This window comes from Atta colombica, unplaced genomic scaffold (assembly GCF_001594045.1).
Source record: "Atta colombica isolate Treedump-2 unplaced genomic scaffold, Acol1.0 scaffold45, whole genome shotgun sequence".
NCBI classification, from domain to species: Eukaryota; Metazoa; Arthropoda; class Insecta; order Hymenoptera; family Formicidae; genus Atta; species Atta colombica.
In genome coordinates, this window is record NW_017259534.1 from 188,839 (window position 1) to 194,740 (window position 5,902).

Here is a 5,902-nt window from a genome sequence, read left to right on the forward strand (position 1 = left end):
CGAGAAAAAAAAACGAGAAGAGCATTCACTACGCATTCTGATAAAAATAATAAAAGTTAATTAATAAATTCTAAATATTAAGTTTATGAATTATAATATAGTAATTATAATATAGTAATATAAATAATTTTCTAAAAATTTAAATTCTAAATTGTTATTCGATAACAATCCACAAGCAATATTCAATAAAAATAATATTCAATAAAAAATTTGATGGGTTTAATACATTGAGTGAAAGTTCATATTCGATCAAGGCGAGTTTTGATGTTTAATAATATTTCTGTGTAAATTTTTTTATAATTTCTAGTTCAAACAAAATGTGCGACGATTATTTATCGATCTTGAAAGAGTCCTAGACTGAAGTTAAAGTACACAAATCACAAATTAAATTGACAAGCAATTTAATATTACTAATACTAATGAATATCTTTAAAATATCTTCTTTACAGTAAAAAAAATTGAAAAAAATATCTCATCTCAATCGAGATTTAAATTTCCCGAATATTCTGGGATCTCCCCAATTCCGTGAGGGCGTTTTATTAGTGTTTTATTAATTCGAGTATTAAGATGATATTAATCACAGTAATCAATATATGTAGGAAAAGCATTTTTCAGGCAACGTAAATAAATAAAATTAAAAATAAATCAAGAAAAAAGATTTAACAAAAATAAGTGAAGAAAATTATATTCTGTCAAAGAGGATCTTGGGGCATAGATAATAATTTTGTATGAATTTTTTTATAATTTCCAGTTGAAACAAACATACATACTAAGAATAGCCATTTGAAACATATTAGTTTCTGCTTAGTAATGTTACTAGCAGTAGTTTAGATTAGCAGTAGTTAGCAGTTCCTTACGCAACGGCTATGTATGCCGTCACGAGCAATACGTAATATACGCTATTACTTTGCAACACTTTTTATGTAAACTTGAGATCGCGATAATTATTTAAAAGCCTCGTAAAATTCTTAAAAGTTCACAACTGACAAATTCTCAATATACATCTTTATCTATCTTAATAAAAACATAGTTTAAAAATGATAATTTAAAAATTCATGCCACACAGATAAGTAGACGACATTTCCAATAGTAGATGATGGCATTCAATCAATACATTTCATATGTCAACACATTTTAAAAACATGTTTAAACATGTTTAAAGATAATCCATATATTTAACATTTTTCCCATTACTAAATATATATATATATATATATACATGTGTGTGTATGTATACATAAGAATTGCACTCGTAATTATATATTTTTACTATCATATCAATACCCTTATATTTTACATTATAATTCACTAGCTGAGAACCGAAATGTATGAGTTTCATTATAATTGCAAATCTGTTCGATTACTGGATATGAATTCATTCAAGGAAACGCTCGGATATTACCCATTTAGCATCAGAAACGCGATCAGACTGTATTTGAAAATGCTGTGATTCGTATCAAGATCGTGCATTTTTATCAAGGATACCCGAGCAGCATAAAGATGGTTCGAGCAATGTGTCCATTGATCTAAAGCGACGTTCAATAAGAAAAACTTACATACATAATTCCTTATGAAACTATTATAAAAACATCATCAAAGGCAGAAAGAAAGAATGATCTTTTGCATAAAGCTATTTTCAGCGCACATTTACATAGCTTTGTTACTTTGCATGCTACACACACACACACACACACACACACACACCACACACACACACACACACACACACACACACACACACACACCACACACACACACACACCACACACACAATGCTATACTACACATAGGCAATATTGTGATACACACATTACATGGCAAACAAACTTGAAAGGTTGTAATTAAATAACGTTATTCGTAGACAGAATGGGTTCTTGTTGGCATAAATTTACTTATAAGTACAATAATTGTTAGACAAATAAGTAAAAATGCAAATAAACATGCAAAGATCTCTTGAGAATAGTGCGATTGTGCAATGCACGGAACAAAAGCCGACCTTTGATAAATGTACCGACCTTGCTTTTAAGTACGATGATTCAATCGTGTTTCATGTCGCTTAAGATAGATATGTTACTTATTTTCGCATTGCGAGATCATTTTGCTAGATGATAAAAATAGTTCTTGTCGTCAGCGTGGTTCACGTTCAAATGAAGACTTAACATGCTCACACGTAGAAGTAAACTGTCTTTTAATAACCGCGTCCGTCTAGATGTTTTTCTTTTCGGACGCAGCTGCATGTCAGACTGGAGATATGTTATAGAAAGAGAAGAGAAAAGGAAAAAAGAAAGTCGAAGTGGTATCTTCTCGCAAAACTTTCCGCAATAATCCGGTGCAAAAAACGCAGCATCTGACGCTGTCAAAAAGTCCCTAATGCGAATTGGGGAGATCTTGTAATACGGCAGACGCGACCCTCGAGTTTTTTGCAGGAGTAATGGGAGAATGCTTTCTCTACCGTCATCAGCAACTACCGCTACGAGCGACACGAGAACAGTCCAGGTCATGGCAGCTAGATTTGCATTGTAAAGTTTCCCGTCTCTCGCGTCCTACGTGCGCAATTTCGCTCAATTGCGCCGTCGCTGCTGCTAGCTGTTCGAACCGGGTAAAGGTAGTTACAAAAGCTCCTTCGTTTCGTTCCACCCTCGTCTTCCATCGTCTTTTGCGATCTGATAAAGGTTCATGCATTTCGCTCCCAGAGGGCCCTCGTTCCGATTCAGTAAAACACGCGCGAGAGTTTCGATAGCGTCACAATGGAAAAGCGTAACGTTAATGTTAGTTACTATTCAGATACTATTTCAACTATCACAGATTCTTCGATAAATATGCATTTTTTGGATAAACTTCTGAAAACCGAATCCCTCCGATTTTAATAAAACTTTGCAAAAGTTGCTTCATTTTAAGTCAAAATGAAAATCTTTAAAAGGATTTTTAGCAACTCACAAAAAAGCTATTTTTTAAAAAATAAAGTAAAGTGAATAAATATTTGCGTGGAAGTCGTGCGGGCCTAAGTAGGGGAGGAAGTGGGGGTAGTCGCTTCGCGTCGCTTCGTGAAAAATCATATGTTCCTTGGCAGAAGGGAAGTGGGATAAACTTGCATGGAAAATCGTATTCCCTTTCAGACAATAAAATCGATAATTTCATCATTAATATAAACACAACATATATTTTATTTTAAAAAATAACTTTTTCGTAAAAGCCGCCAAAAATCCTTTTTAAAGAACTTCCATTTTAACCTATAAAATGAAGCTTTTTAAAGTTTCATCGAAATTGGAGCGATTCGGTTTTCAGCAGTGCACCCGATTTTTCAATGACAAAAGTTTGATAATAAATTATATTTTTCTATCTTCAATGTTAACTGTTCTTCCAATTATGTCCCAATTATATTTCAGAGATTAAAGTTTTCTTAAAATAAAATTTAGATAAAAATAAGATAAAAAGCATGTGATAGTTGTTAAAAAAATATCAAATGTGAATTGATAGAAATAGTTGAAACAAAATAATAATATTTAAATAATAGTTTAAAAATTCATGTAGCAATTAGGGTCACAATAAATTCCATTTTATTTTGCACAAGATGGGTATCAATGGAATTACAAGACTTGATGACAAGATTTGATCTTACACAGCTTCACATGTTAATTGGATATTTCCATTTAAATAACTAATCGATATCAAGTAGAAATAATACTAATTCAGTATCATCTCTCGATCATATTACATAGAAGATAATAGAAATAATGAAGTTTCTTATCGGATAAAAATTTTGAGTATTTGTGTGTATAAAAACTAAGGTTCGGTCGTTTCAGCACGATCATGAGACATACGCGGAGAACCGCTATATGTAAGAATGAGTCAGATATTGAAGTGAGGTAGCAACATTTCAGCTGACGCGCGACCTTTTCAATATAAACAAAACGCGCAGCGGTTCTCTGGGCAGTTTAAAACCCTAATAAGAGAACACATCAATGATATTGATTTAATCCATATAGAATGTATGTGTATGCACGCACGCACATATAGTCACATATGATGATATAATATTGATTTTTAATCTAATATATTTTGTAATTTTTCGAAGTTATCTTTTTTTGACACAATATTCAAGTAAAATAGTTTATAATATATATAATTTGTATTATCAATTTTTCTTAAATTACGTCTACAATTTAAAAAATAAGAATTGCTTCAGATTCTTATGCTCAGTTTTTAATCGTTCATTACTTTGCAATGCGACATATAAAATATTTTAATAATATACTTTAATAATATAATTAAAGATTTCGTAAACTTTAAAACTTTGTTAAATAAGTAACTTCTGTATATTAACATCATGCACACATAATACTAAAGATATGATTCTTATTCTTTTTTTTTACATAATACAAATATTTAAATTGTATCTTTAGTTTTAATTAATAAAATTGATAATACAGCATCATTATATTTAGTTTAATTATGAATATAGATCATATTATATTATGAACTGGGAAGTAATAAATATAGAAGCAGTACAAATGTTTATTAATTACTGATTGTTCATTAATTATCTATCACAATGCACATACAAAATTGACATACGATAACAAAATTAATGCCTCAATTGACGATAAACTTCACGTGATAAATACTATTTTATCATATTTCGTACGATCATCCATTTTTCACAGAATTATCAACGGATATACAGGAAGAACTACAGCGATTAGGACAATTATCATTAATTATCGACGAAATATACACAATGTAATATACTAAATGTGCACTAATACATACGAATATTTATAGCTAATTTTTTTCAAATCAATTGTTGAAAGAAAATGTCGAAAGAGACAATACAAAAATTGCAACTATATGTAGAATTACATTTATCATGCAGTCTTAAGCTTCATTGAGATCATTTGCAAAACAGAAAAAAATATTTCTCGATTTTTTCCGGTTTTTCCATTTTTTGATAAAATATCCTGACTGAAGCCTGAAAAACTTACTTATCCAAAAGAATTACTTATCTTAAAATAAGTTATAAACTTGTTATTAAATTAATAATGACTTATTTTAAATCTAGTGGTGAAAGAGTATAAATTTTTGTTGATATTTCGAATAAAAGAAAGAGAGAGAGAGAGAGAGAGAGAGAGAGAGAGAGAGAGAGAGAGAGAGAAAAGGAAAGAGAAAAAAAATAATTTTTAGCATCATTCAAAATTAATTACATACCCTTTTTTTTAAATAAAATGTTGCAATTCAAAATATTTCTGCAAATGTCTCGAATGTCTCGAATGATACTAAAGATAATGTTCTCTATCTCTCACTCTGTTTCTCTCTCTCTCTCTCTCTCTCTCTCTCTCTCTCTCTCTCTCTCTCTCTTTCTCATTCGAGAAAATTTCTAATTCAACAAAATTTACAAATTTAAAGGCAAATTTATTTGAACGAAATATAAATGTATAAAATAATATACTGAACGTAAAACTTTGTTTAATTTTTTATTAATGCTGTCATCTTATATCTCGAGTAGATCGCAAAAAGCAAAACTTTTTTCTATGAGCTAAAAGCAAGAGAGGAGTTTTCCAACGTGCTGGTTCGCAAGCTAGTTCGTTGATCGGAACAGTAGTGTTAGAAACTTTGTTAATTCCAAAACTTTGTAATTAATCCACTGACAAGTTATCCTTGAATTGTATTAGTGTGAAAAATATGCTAAAAATACGATGGTGGATGTCTTGATGACTTGACAATCAAGATGAGTAAATAATAAATTTGTAAAAAGATAATAATAAATTTTTAGGGAATTAAGTCGATGAGCAACACACATTTGTACTCGGCAGTATGTTGCAATTTTGACAAATCTTACAGTATATAACTATGACATATATGCAGCTTGTTAATATACATTGTCTCATTCGCACACGGTCAGATA

General features: G+C 30.3%; 1 protein-coding gene across 2 annotated transcripts in view; it reads left to right on the forward strand.

The window, feature by feature from the left end:
• LOC108691322 (sodium-coupled monocarboxylate transporter 2) overlaps positions 1-5,902 on the forward strand; it is a 29,836-nt gene that overhangs the window by 1,244 nt on the left and 22,690 nt on the right. The gene's annotated exons all lie outside the window — the stretch shown is intronic.